A 14897-nucleotide genomic window follows, 5' to 3' on the forward strand; every position below is an offset into this window, starting at 1 on the left:
GATTTCAGTCTGGTGTCTTACTATTTATTTATTAGCTGTTGATTGTGTTTACACCGTTGTAACGCATTAATATAACACTTGTCATGTTGCAACGAACAATTGACAATAAATTAAGAATTTATGTCTCGTTTCAAAATATATTGTCACTTTTGCTTTTAAAAATACCAGTAAAATATATTCACTTACCTATGTATGTTTGTTAATTTAACTTTTGCTTTCTAGATTGTGTTTATACATTTTTGATATGAAAAAGTTCAGTTTTTAATATTAAGAGCAACATTTTTTTATTTTAGTATGTTGTTGCAGTTGATTTTTGCTAGCATATATATTTTAGATAGATTTTGATTTATAAAGTGGCAATTTAAAAAATAAACGCAGATTCTTTGACAATAAAACAAAAACCTTAGTCAAAATGCTTATCTATATGTAAATATATATTATATAATATGTATTGGTTTTTATCTGCTGTATTGTTTTAAAATGAATATTAAAAGGTATATATTTTTTTAGTGTACTTACAACTTATAATTCAACCAAATATTTTTTATTGCCATATTATTAGAAAGTTGTAAACGTTTTGAGAAATAAGAGATATTTATTAGATAAAAATCATGATAAGATAAGAAGCAGTTAAGAATCAGATAAAATTTAATGTCAGGCATTGCGTTACGTACATTATAAAATTATTTATTTCATTAAATATTAATTTTATAAAAACCTTATATATATGTATTTTCAAATACATAAACATACTAAAAAAATAATTATATTTTATGGCCCTAATGTTGTAAATATATGTAGAATTAAGCGATGGCTTAAGATTTTCATTATTTATTGAAAATTTAATATAATCAAAGTTTGTCAAAAATAATTATATCGACTACAAAAAACTATGTATTGTACAAAAATATAATACACGAGAGCTTTCAATTAAATATACATGCACAGAAATTATAATATATTGGTAGTTTGCTAGGATTAAAATAAATTAATTATTTTGTCACAAAGTTCAAATACCCTGATTTATAATATATGTAAAACTAAGCGGTTTTGTTTTGACAAATATATTTTATTATTTGAACGACTTATTATTACAGTAAATATTATGGAATATATAAAAAAAAGGCGTTTCTTATTTCTCGAGAAATGAGATCCAAATTATGTTATTACAGTATAAATCTTTTTACTGATTTTATTTACAACAATTTAGATCAATATTTATGAATGTAAATTATGTTTTAATAAACATTTAATACAAGTACATAAATATTTCATCATTTATTAAATGAGATATTATTATTATTTCAAGTAAAATAATAACTCACTTTTCATCACATAATATTTTTCTAAAAATAACATCGTCCTATCGTATGATTTATATAGCATTTACATAAAAACATTGACTCTTATCTTATATTATATTTCTAATAAATAATAAAAAAATTAAATCATCCCTTAATTTTACATACGTATTTATATTTACGTCGGAAAATTTCAGCAAAATAATAAAAAAAAACTTCAGTAGGTTTACATATTTGATGATATATTTAAGGTTTTTATGAAGTTAAAAAATTAATCCAACAAAATAATATTTTTAAAATGTACGAAACGCGATGCCCAGCATTAAATTTAATCTGATTCTTAACTTCTTCTTTATTTACGAAATATCTATTATTTTTTAAAACGCCTAAAGCTTATTATTTAAACATATTATTTAGCCAGCGAACAAATCTTTGACTATAGTTCTATAGAACTATATAATTCATATTTAAGATCGATTTTTGTCGATTAAGTTTTTCTATTTATTAAATCCTAAATTCAAATTAAAACATTTAAAGTCAGATTTAAATTGATTAAAGTTTTACTTGTAATATAATTTATTATGTAAATATTGTGATTTAAAAAGTAATTTTTGAAATAATACGTGTTTAAAAAGGACGTCCGCACTTGTCGACTCGCCTATGGCTATGGCCATCCGGCTCCTTAATACGCTGACATTACACATTGACCTGTTTACGGTTAGCTACGAGGAGCTGGTCCGGTTCATATAATTTAATTTTGATATTTTATGATGTTTTTGTTTGCTTTTTTATATGTATTTTTTAAATTATATATTTTTCGTGTATTGAAAACATAAAATTATTGTTTTCGAAAATTGTGACGCATTGGGGTAACCTGTTTTAATTAATTTAAATAAATATATGAACTGTATTTAATTTAGGTCCATCTAAAATTTTCTTTTCGTAAAAAACAAAGTATTAGTCGTTGCGAATTAAGCTCACTTGAACTTTACGTAAGCTTTTTTAAGAGCAAAATTCTATTTTAAAATTCTTCCACACATAGATTTATTCAAAACTATAGGTTCTCAATTTAACTTTTTTAATTGCACCGTTTCACTCCCTCTCTTAAATCATTAATACCGTTCAAAATCAACCCCCTCTTCAATCTTAATTGATTCATTTATGCCTCAGTCTCAGAATACTCGGTGATGAGCCGTCGTCCCGCGTTTGATTGGCGGCTCCCCTTCGGCCAGGGGTTCTAAACCTTAGCGTCGGGTCTCTCGTTAGGGCTCATTCAGGCTGCAATCAGTCGGGAGCGCCCCCGGCCCGGCACTCGTTAAGTGACAAATTATTATTATGGAAATCGCGGATTTTTCGCGCAATTTGTTCCTCAACTTTCCTTTTTTCGAAAACCACCCGCCCACTCCTACTCCTTTCGGACGAAGAAAGCACTACCCCATCGGCGCGCCATTCTTCAAACGGACCCCCGCCGCAGAGGGGGCTGAGCGCTAATGATGTGTCAACTCTGAGAGGACAGATACCCTTTAAGAATGCTTCGATAGTTTAGTCGCTAACAAGAGAGCTTTCACGGTAACAGATAACGAGCATCGTTATATTGACTTTCAAATTAACTCTCATTCGCGCGGAAGCCACCTCATCCCGCGACCTACACAAAAGTCTACCTCTTCAATGTAATCATTATTACCATAGTTTAGCACATTACTAATTGTAATCAAATTTATCATAGTATAAACAAAGGTAGTGCTAGAAACTCGCATATAAATTATACATAATTTTTACATTAAGCGGTAGTTCATGTTGATGCAGTTTTTTCTCTCCTCTTAAAACAAATATTATAATATATGGTAATTCAATGTTATGCCTTTCTTTATATTGAATTGATAAATGACTTGAACTTAATTGTTAAAATGATGTAGGAAGTCATGAAATATATACATATTATATTATATATTTACTTAAGCTTGTTGTGGAAATAAAAAATAAATAAATCATTAGCAAATGTACTAAAAATAATATTATATGATTTAAGCAAAGCATATTATATGCGTATTATTACTCAATTTGCTTCCAGGAATAGTTAGATCAATATTATAGGTAATGTACTAATAGATAGAGAGCGGTATATAAATATATATTACAATCCCAGCGTAGATTATATATGAATCATTGACTAAAACGTAAGTTATAAAAATAAGTAATTATATTTATGGTATAGGTATTCAATTTTAATTTGAATAATTTTATATTGTAATGATATTTCTTGACACCGGAGCTCACTGTACGAGAGTTTACATTTTTTTTATGTAAAGATAAAACAATTTTATTTTAAATATTTTAAATATCATACTGTTTTATACTGCAATTTATTTTATTTATAAAGTTATATTTCCATGTGTATAATAATAATAATTTAAATTAAAAATTATTGATATTTTTTGCTATTAATTGATATGAAAAGGACTTATTTTGATCAAGTATATATTTAGAATTTTAATTTTAAATTTTGATACTACTATTAAACATAAATTTAATAAGTAATGCTAATGTAAATATATTTCCAATTACCGATAGTCATGAGAGCTGTAATTTAACTGTCGCTTGACGAGAAAGGGTTAATATGCTCGTTAAACAATAAATTGTATATACGTCATTATTTATAATTGGCAATTAAGCTATTTATATTTTATTTGGGCAATATTATTTTATAATTGAATTTTGTGAGAAAATGAACGTCACGATGTTTAATTAAAATTTTATTAAATCGGCTTAGTGGCTTTTAAATTTTTTATGTCTTATTAGATTGTTTCATTTACTTGAATTTATTATGCGCATTCGTTTAAAAGTAAGTAATAATGCGGTTACAAAGTGCATTTGTACTTAGAACTGGAAGATATATTATCTAATGGTTATTTGCGCATAATTTTAGTTGAGATGAACCAAAATTAAATAGGGTATGCAAATATACAACTATAATAAGTGACAGTGATTAATTAACCTTTTAATGAGTTTTTGAGTTAAATGTTTTATGTTTAAATCAAACTCTATTTCTGGAATATCTAAATTATTATCAATTTAGTATATCTTAGACTAACGATAAAAAATATAATAATTAATAAAAAGTACACATTTGATTTAGCAAAATTTTAATCTTTCTTTTTTATTTCTTGCAGATTGAAATACAGAGGTGTATTCTAAATTGGATTAACATAAGTGTTTGGACAAAAGGTACAGTTAATATTTTATTTAACATTAAAAACAATCCGTATTAAATGTTTATCGCTTAATATTTTTTTAAAAGTAGGTTTTACACCTATTTGTAAAACTGCTCTTGATCGATGGAGCAAGGCTGCTTGCATTATTGATAATTTTTTTAGTTTAGGTTTAGCTTATAAACAGATTGTAACTGTTTTCTATGCATTATTAATTGTCTTAATAGCTAAGAGAGGGTTTATTCTCTGAGCTCTCTAGATAGCATTTACGTGAAGTGTTTTCCCCATATCACATGATATCCAGAGTTAGAAGTTGCGGATGATATAACAGGTGTGTTTGTGCGATACGGCAAATTGCGCCGCCGAGCCAGCAGTTTCCAAACTCGAAACTTATCATTGTCAATTATCCAAGTGTTTGTCAAACGTTCGGTGGCTGCGGCCCCTTGTTAGCGTAATGACCCTTAGTGCACGGCTTCCTTCCAGCATCCTTCGTTACGTCACACTCGACGCAAATCACTTACCTCTCGTTCGGAACAGCGTTGTTCGGTTTATCTTCAGACGGGACCAATGGTTCATGCATGTAGCGCACCTTATATACAATTATTTTCAAACTCGTAAAAATATAATGGAATCCGAAATTATAAACCATAAAATACAAGGTAAATGGTTTATTAGATTATTGTAAATAAAATGTTGAATCGTTTCAATATTCGTATAGCTAAATAACGTGAAAACTTTTAAAAGGCTCAAATAGTGTCAATATTTTTTTCACAATTTAAAAAGAGATTTTTATATTAAATACTTTTCCTACTTTAAAAATCAATAATTATAATCTAGTGTTTAAGGCTTAATGTACCATAATATTCGAGAAAGCTCGAAAACACATAACAGTTTTTTCTTGTTTATTTTGTATAAATATAGTGGGATTGATATAATTAGGTTTTCCTAGAGAGATATAGTATTTTTTCTTCGTGAAAAGATCAGGACAAGTATCCGACATTTCATTAGTAAGAGCAATAATTATAATTAAGAACTGGTTCTTCTCTGCACGTCTTCATCAAATTAGTTCCAACGCACAAAAGCAATAACGCCCGTTTTGTTCAGCGTTTAATTTAATACATTATGACTACAATGGAATACGTTATATCCATTTAAGTGTGTATACATACACACAAACAATTCGCAAATGGCGTGCATAAATATTTATAATTTAATAGCGCCACGGTTAATTTTATGGCTTGGCAGCCTTAGTAACTAAGCATCCTTGAGTACGAACGCTTGTATATAATGTAATGTGGTATTTGGTAGTAGCTATTGATCCAAGTTAATTGGATGTATTATGAACGGGTATTATTGATCATTATAAAGTTATGTTTACATGCATATGTAATATATTTTGCTGAACAAGCATACTTGCATACCCTTAAAAGCAACTACGAAAGGACTCATAATTAGTTGAATACTTTTAATTACATGGAAAAGAACGTGCTATTATTATATAAATTGGTCACGCTAGAATGAGTGTTACAGTTGTGCGAAAGACTTTTAATTAGTTAATTAGGTGCTTTAGTGCGAATATAGAAATAACATAAAATAAATAATTAGATATTTCAGGATAAATGCAAATTAAAATTTAAATTAGTTTATAAATAAAATAATAAGTAGCTTAATGAGTTGTTTAGCTAAACTGCAATTGACAATTTTATTTATATGAACAGCTAACTCAACTTATAATTATTTAATGTAGCAGTATCATTACTGTGCGATCAGATGCTATCTATAGATACATTTTTGCATGTAATCATTATAATGATGAATATATTACATAGTATTAAAAAAACACTTAACGCTAGCGGTAGGATAGTAAATTATATGTTCTCCACCTTCTTCTTCAATTATTTTTTACATGTTATTCAATTTTTTTATAGCTGATTCAAAAAAAGCCTTAAAAAAATACATTATTTGAAAAATATTTTTTTCCACCTAAAACTGTCCTTTATAACAATGGTCAGACCTCACGGACTACTAAACTTAAAATCTTGAATCCTGCAGACCACAACCATAATTTAAAAAAATAAAAATAACATTCTACATATGAAATGGCACTTGTTTTTCCGTGAGGGGGGTTTAGTGCTCGTCCACTTATCACCGCCACAGCCAATTACAGCGATCTGGGGGTATAATTGGAATATCTTGTCTTCTTACTAGATTTTTATGACCGATGCGCTGCAACCTGACATATAAATATGTTTGAAATGGCCGTTAAATATTTTAAGCAAACGTGAAATCTGGCGCGAAAAATTCGGCGAATTAGAATATAATAAAACATTTTAATAAACAGATTTCAAGCATATTTAAATTAATCCATGAAAATCCATTGATTTTTTTATCGGCTTTTTGAATACAAAAGAGCGAGCGCTGTCTTGGTGTAAGAGTGACCATTTTTGATTTATAACGAAAGGTATTTTATATGGTATGATTAGCTGTCAAACAAATTGCTGTATCTATGGCAGTTATCTGCCTATAATACAACAACTCGTAATGAATTAAGTCTTTCATATCCCATCAAATGCATAACATTATCTTATTGGGGCGTAATCATGCTCTCAGGGCTAGAATTGGAGGCTGATTAGCGTCCAATTACTGCATTTTACATCGCGTGTTAAAGCAAAGGATCCACTTCTCATCTTCAGTAACAATTCTGTTATATTGTAGAATCATTAATTATTGGCATAATAAGATTTACTGCGCGAGGTATTCCTTAGACAACTTATGAGATTCCTATTTTCTGAGAATTAACACCTTTCCTAATTTTTTTAAATGTCTGTGAACTAATGTAGGTGATACCTCTAAGGACTACCACCCTTATGTAGAAACGAACTTTTTAAAAACAGTTTTGCCACTTTACACACAGTTGTTATCATAATCGCGCTTTCTGTTTACTTTCTAAATTAAAAAAAAAAATCATATATATGGAAAATAATCTTCGATTAAAGTATTAATTATAGATTATTGTAAAATATCGTTTAAGGGTTACTTTTCATCAGCATATGTAATTTAGACTAATTGTGCAAGTCCTGAGATCATTATGGGCCACGGCCTTCTTTCAACATTTTCCTTTCCAATTAACCCACGGTTCACTTTTTTAATCATCGTCGCACAACGTATTTTCACGCCTCTTTCACTGTCCCACAACAAACTTATTTACGACAGTATGAATCACGTAACGTTGACACGTGTCCGCTTTCGATAATGCAACGCGGCTTTGTAGTAATAACGCGGCTATCCGTTATGATTTACGGCACTCTCGCGAAATAGGTTTAATTAAATCCAACGGAGCATATTCCGACTACCCACCCACTTGCTCCTTGTAAAAGTGCACTTGCACATGCACTTAACGTGATTTATTCGCTGTGTATGCCCGAGGGCTGCGCCATCGCTCCTGACTAATTAAACCGATCCGACTCTTCTTGCCCGGATTGTCAGGATGGCATCCTGCAATCCTGCCTCCATGTTGTGGGTCGTTCAAGTTTGGGGCATGTGCGCTTCATTAATTTTGATCTCGCTGGAAGGATGAAGGATGGCTGTGGCAGACCGAAAGCATTATTAACAGAAACTCTGGGTTTGATTTAGCCGTGCCGGCCGGCTTCGTGCGGGGCCAAGTTAGAACGCTCAATATATATCTATATTTAATGCTAAATACATGTTGAATTTTCATTGCTGTGTATTTTAAAATGAATAATAAAGAAAGCGTCGCGATCGAATCATTAGTAGCCTATTGTAGTAATATAATTTAGCCACGAGATATTAAAAAATGCGTAAATTAGTTTTACTACTGTAATTAAAAGTTTAAATTTGCCAAATTATATATGTTTTAGAGTACGCTCGGGATAAGGATGCCGGTTTGTTATTGTGTGAGTGTACATGAATATGAGAGGGAGAAGCGATGTAGCGTGTACTTCGTTGTCTCGCTTTCTCTTTTAAGGACAGTCGCTGATTCGTCAACGCTGGTATTCGTCATTAAAGTGCAGTGTGGCACAGAAGTTCGATCTTCTATAGTGATTTATTTTAAATAATTTTGTGTTGATATTGGTTTAACCCAGATATGCCCACTGTCACTAAACTCGTGCCACTGTTTTTTATTTATAAATAAAATTTTAAGAGAACAAAATTTCTTAGGCATATCTGGGTTAATTGATATCAAGGCTTCAAATATAGACTGTAAGTTATTCGTGTTCTTACCAGTGGATTAAAATATTTTAATTATTTTTCCATTAATCCGTACGTTGTTGGTTTTTTTACACTATTCTCTGTAAGGCTTATAAAAGTTATTATTCTTATCGTTGCGCCAATGATAATTTTTTTAATTTATTCAATGGATTCTAATAATTTAATAGAGTCGTTGAGCCATTAAACAATCTGCGAATAATTTCTTTCCCCATTTTATATCTTTTTGCTTTTGAAGAATAGCTATGGACTTCATTATTTTTTTGACTAGTAAAAGATTTTGATCTTTGCAAATATTTAATTAATGACATCAATGCCTGGTTTCTTCGATTATATAATATATTTTTAATTGTCCGTTGAAATTTCCAACTTAGCTCAGATGTATGTATGTTAAATAAACATATATTTTCTTTTATAATAAAAAAATTAAATATTCTGAGCGAAATTGTTTTGAGTCATAGTTCTCGCACACAATAACAAACCGGAATCCTTATCCCGAGCGTACTCTACAGTCTCACTCTACCATTTATGTTGCTGTAAGACATATTATATCTTACTTTTATTTGTTTTGAGTGTAAAATAATATTATTGGTTATGCAATTAACCAATTAAAATTATTGTTTATTAGGGTTTTGTTATTGTTCATTTGAGTAATCAAAGAGATAGTTTACATTACACAAGACTACGTTTCGTTTTTGATGCTCTGAATTTAATCGCGAATATCATCAGTCAGTTTTTTTTATTATTTTAATGTGAAGATTTAGTTTTTTGCCACTGCTTTTGAATTTAATTTTTAATTTTAATTAGTTTAATAATTGATGGGACAAGTTAAATATTATTATGAAAATTTTTAAGCGTCAGTATTGATGATATTTTAGCTTGTTAGATTACGGTTGTTAAATAATTAATATCATCGTCGATAGTTTTAGTGTCCGTTGGGGCATAGTTCTGTCGCTTAACAGCTATACGGGACTCGACAATACTCTTGAAACCCTTCCAATCAAAGACAATTTTATGGACAACCTCAGCCTCACCACAATGTCCCGAATATTCCGCCGCACACAGAACATAATTTTATTTAGTGCATTTCGCTTATAAGAGATGCTACTTTGGGATGGACCATTGTCATTTTCGCATAATATTGTTGTAGACATTTTTCATCGCTCGTTACAATTCGATCCAAGAATGGATACCGATTTTGTCTGGCGAAAAGTGGCGAGGATCCACATATAGTAAATGCTTCGGCGACAAATCATGCGGTACCAAAAAAAAAACTTGGACACCATACCCAGTCTATGGAGATGTTGAATAATATTTGATTATTTATTATTAAACCTCTCTAAAATTTCTCTTGAAGTTAGTCGAGTTCTGCATTCACCACAGCCTATAGATCCTCGTATTGAATTTCAATTCCGCGGGTAGATTCTCAAGCATATAATGTCATAAATGAATTTTATTCCAGTCCATTGCTAATTTTTTTGGAGTCGTTTTACCAAATCAGGTAACTTAACAAAAAATAAACGGTCATATACAAAATTATGAAAACAAATCGAGAATAAATGCCGAAATTTTAAAAATCACTCATATTTCTGAATTAATGTAATGTAGCTGTGGACTTTCTATATAGAAAAAAAAATATTGATTTTTTCATATATTTTTTAAATCGATACAAATAATTTTTAATTTCAAGTCTGTTAAAAACAGGGTCGTAGTCGGAGTCATAAAGAATCGACCAATCCCGACTCATTTTTATAATTTTCTTTCGCTAAAGAGCGTTTATTTTCCGCGCTTAAAATAATTAAATCTGATATAAGAGCTCTCTCTAAACGCTGACTTATTAGAAGCAGTTCTTTTTTTAAGATCTAATACAGTTTAAATAACTGATGGAAGAGATTAAATTTTAGATTTAAGATTAGATTTAGTCAACCTGGCAAAATAAAACCAATTAAACAAGCTTTTTCCATTGCGAGTTTAATTATTAAATTTGTTATGATTATTTGTTTTTAAGTATCGTTTTATTTAAACTTTTTATTAAATTTAACTTTTATACTTACTTTTTTTATAAATATAGCATTATAATAAGTAAATAAAGGTTAATTAGGTAGATGATCTTTTAAAATCTTTAATTGTATAATAATATGAAAATTTTTGACATTATTTTTATTGCTATCAATTATATTCTAGTAAAAAACAATTTTATTAAAGTTATTAAAATCGGAGTCTGGAAAATTATAATTATTAAAATCAAGGTCTGGAAAATATGGTGGATGACAATTAGCTTAAGCAGCGTTGTGTGACATGTTGTCAAGTGTTTTCTTGGTGGAGAATTGTCCAGATTTATTGACAATTTCAATCGCAAGCTTCCTCGTCATTTCGTTTAAATGGTTGCAGAAAACATCTGTTTTAATTCGCTATGAAAACAGTGGTTTTGGTGCTTAATCGGTTTCACTTTGTGCCAAACAATTACGATTTCCACTAATAATTATTTTTTTATGATAAATATTCTATGTTAAAATGGTTCGTGACAGAAAAGCAAGTTTCTATCGTTGATTTCATGCGGTACCCATCTATCCAGATTCTTGATCTTGACAATTATTTAATACTGTTAAAATAGTATTATTAAACTTTGCTGTTAATACACAGCTTTCAGCTCATAAAATCACAAGAATGGAAATTTTGAATTTGAGCACATATATGATTTTTTATTTAATGTTTAAAAAAAGGTTAGAACAAACCAAAACATACATTAAGATTATATAGTACATATAATGTACATTTACAATAAAAGGGAGACTTTATTTATTATGTATAATAATTTAAAAAATATATCTATTATTATTTTATCTCACTGAGATCTTCAACCCTGATTGCGAGATAATCTCCAAAAGTTGTTGTGGTCAAACGCCGCGAGTGGTCCACTGCCTCTCTGCGGGATGTCGGGCAAGAGATGCTGCGTGGTATTGCGAATCGCGAATGTCCTTGCTGTGCGATTAATTATTATGGCTGTAACATTGTTGGTGGTTGGCGATGAAAGTCGTTCCTATATTTCATATATTTTCGACCATTATAATTGCAATTAATAAATAATAATATTATATTTTTTTTATATGTCTGAGAGCCGCAATTGCAGCGAGTCAAAATTATAAAAATATATTAGTGAATCTGTTTTTAATGTCATGCTTAAAGTATAAAACAAGTTAGTCGGCAATCACATGAAAAGTCTTATTATAGACTTTCTTACATTTATATTAATTGATATGTCAACTCTAGACACGCGCCTAACAAAACTAGGTGTAGTTTGAAAAGTTGTTTCCACTTAATTAGGTGACTCTCATATGGGATTATAAAATTCTTGAGCAAGTTTAAGTTCGACTGTCTGTTTAATTTCTAAATTCCTATGACTAAAAACGTACTTTATAATGGCTCGTTAGCCATTCGATATCACTCATTGTAGAATGGTTGTGATTATAGTTATGTTTATTCGACGGCAATACTGCTTGAGTGTTCAATACATTTTTAATCAATCTTATTAAAATAAGATTAATATTTAAAAAAAATTATAACAAATAAACAACCAACTTTATTACTTAGTTAAAGTAAAACTATTAAATTTTAATACATAACTGTAAGAAAATGTATTTCTTGTTGGACATGACAACATGGTTTGTAAATCATAAATGTTAACTTCGCTGATTAAAGCTTTATTCTTACCTTTCTCAATTTTAATCATATTTAACTTGTAGTTGAATATTTTCACCTCAACTTTCATTTGAAAGCGACAAAGATTGCATTTATGTTTTGACTAACAGGTGCTATAAAATCTAAGTAATACGGCTCTTTTACTTCCAAGTGTAAAAGTTAATTTAATTAAAAATTATTATAAGTTTTTTGTTACGAATTAATCACAGGTAATTTAAAATCATATAATTCAGTAAACAACACAAAAACAATTAATCATCTCTTTCACAAGATCAGTTCATTACAAAGCTTTTAAATTGCATATATTTGAAACACATTATCATTGTATACTCATATTTAATTGCGTACTTGAACCAAAATAATGTGAACGGCTCTTATCTGATTAAGTGTAGAGAGAAAAGAAGAAAAAAAAAGTATTAAGTCATTCGGCGTGTCTTAATTGTGTTATGTTCGCGTTTGGAAACTAGTTAGAAAACGCGGCTTGAATTAAACTTAATTATATCTTCAATTTCACATGTCTAATTATACACGCTGTGTGTAAGAAAAAAAAAACTAATATAATCTACTTAGACAATTAGACGTTTCTATAGAGATAATGACACGGTTGAACGATTTCGTCGCGTATAACTCGTTTTTGATATAATAATAAAAAATGATCGCTCGGTTAAACGGCGGTTAAAATTAACTGTGCAATAGATCGGATTAGATTTACGTATAAATGTGTTTACACCATAAGAATAACATATATTTTAATTAAATACAATTAAAAACCTTGTGGCATATTTTCTTGTTGAACAACAAAGCAAACTATATTCAAGGATATTGAAAGGTTAATTTATAATATGATATAATCAATATATATATAATAATGGTTATGGTGTTGTATTAATTAAAATATTAATAATAAATTTCTTTAGACCTTGATCGATTGAGAGTTAAATGTCGATTAAGTAACGTGACATTGCGTTTGTTCTCGCTTAACATTATCTCGGCATATCTATGATATTCTTAAAGTGCAATTATACGACTCAGTCTCCGGTACAGCCGTCAGAAAAAAATCTAGACAATATTTAATTAAGCGTATGGAAAATATCGCAAACACGACAAGCGCGTACTAATTGGACGCCATTGAAACGGACGTTCGTTAATAAATCGCTTGTTAATAAAGTAGATAGACGGATGATGAACAGTGGAGGAGGAAGAAGAAGAAAAATATGCACAATTATTTATGTTCAGAAGACCACACGCGGTGGCCTCAACCAGAATGGACGTTACAGGTATGGTCATAATTGAAGTTCGTGACCGACATTGTTCGCGCTAACGATTCAAATTGGTGGACGAGAGTAATTTATTGGCGTTTCGACAGGAAGCGTGCGTATGCACCGCTGCCAAAACGGCTTTATGCCTTAATGATTTTGGCGTGTCTTTTAAAACGAATTCAATCAAACGTCATTACTCAATCAGAAGTCGGTCCAATGATAAACATATGCATCTTCAATTACATCAATGGCTTTCAAACTGAGTGCCGCTAGATAATGAGGCTAAGATATATTATACAAAAGATTCTGACTGCGCCGAAATCAGAAAGAAAAGCAAATATGAATTTTAATTACATTCTTATGATTGATTACGATACATAGTACGCATTTAATTCATTTGTATTTAAGCTTAATTACAATATTTTTTTAAAGTGAAATTTTCTGCATATTTTTATTGTAAGCATGTTTCGTTCATTTTATTATTCTCAATGCGTAACTAAATATTTATATCCCATCAAGATTCATATGTAAAGTTATGCGCTGACTTCAAATTTATACTAAGATAACAACATTAACTATTACTATATATATATTTTCAAAAACTGATCGCTAAAAATAGGATAATCTAGTCTGTTTTTCTAACTCTTATACATAATAAATAACGATTATTATAGAATATACTTTTTATCAATCATTACAGATTAGGTTTTCTCAGGTTTTCCTATTCTCGCGGATGAATATCGCATAGAATAGTTATTATTCTCAATTATTTGTAATTTTTAAATATTCGAATATTAAATAAAAAAATAGTTGAGTTTATCGGTATTAATTTATTGAACCAATTAGTGCAAAAAATCAATTAATTGCCTGTAAAATATTATTTAAATAAATAATTTTTTAATAAAAATATTTATATTATAGCATTAATTACTTTCACGATCGTTAGTCGTGCTGCTGTTCAAAATACTGATCAGTAAGAGCGTCAAAAGCAAATTTACAGCATAAAAAGACATATATATGAAAACAAAAATTTTACCTATAACTATCCTTCCAAAATATGAATTAATAATGATAACAAAAAAAATGTTAGAGGGAAAATCAACTATAAATACTAAATTTAAAATTAGAAAAGAACAACATAAATATGAAATTAGATCTGCATATGATCTACACATCCCTCAACCATTTTCAGTAAAGTTTGG

The 14897-nt window shown here is 29.3% G+C and overlaps 1 protein-coding gene across 5 annotated transcripts in view; it reads left to right on the top strand.

Moving 5' to 3' along the window:
* LOC148233454 (LIM domain transcription factor LMO4.1-like) overlaps positions 1 to 14897 on the top strand; it is a 158899-nt gene that overhangs the window by 14837 nt on the left and 129165 nt on the right. For 3 of the 5 annotated variants that reach the window (XR_015810339.1, XM_088189426.1, XM_088189424.1), the window contains exon 2: positions 4472 to 4526. The exons of the other annotated variants lie outside the window; for them this stretch is intronic. The gene's annotated coding sequence lies outside the window, so the exon portion shown is untranslated. The remainder of the gene's footprint in view (positions 1 to 4471; positions 4527 to 14897) is intronic. 5 annotated transcript variants of the gene reach the window in all.

Source organism: Plectrocnemia conspersa, unplaced genomic scaffold, assembly GCF_051122295.1.
Source record: "Plectrocnemia conspersa isolate PC_06_02 unplaced genomic scaffold, ASM5112229v1 ptg000008l, whole genome shotgun sequence".
Classification (NCBI taxonomy): domain Eukaryota; kingdom Metazoa; phylum Arthropoda; class Insecta; order Trichoptera; family Polycentropodidae; genus Plectrocnemia; species Plectrocnemia conspersa.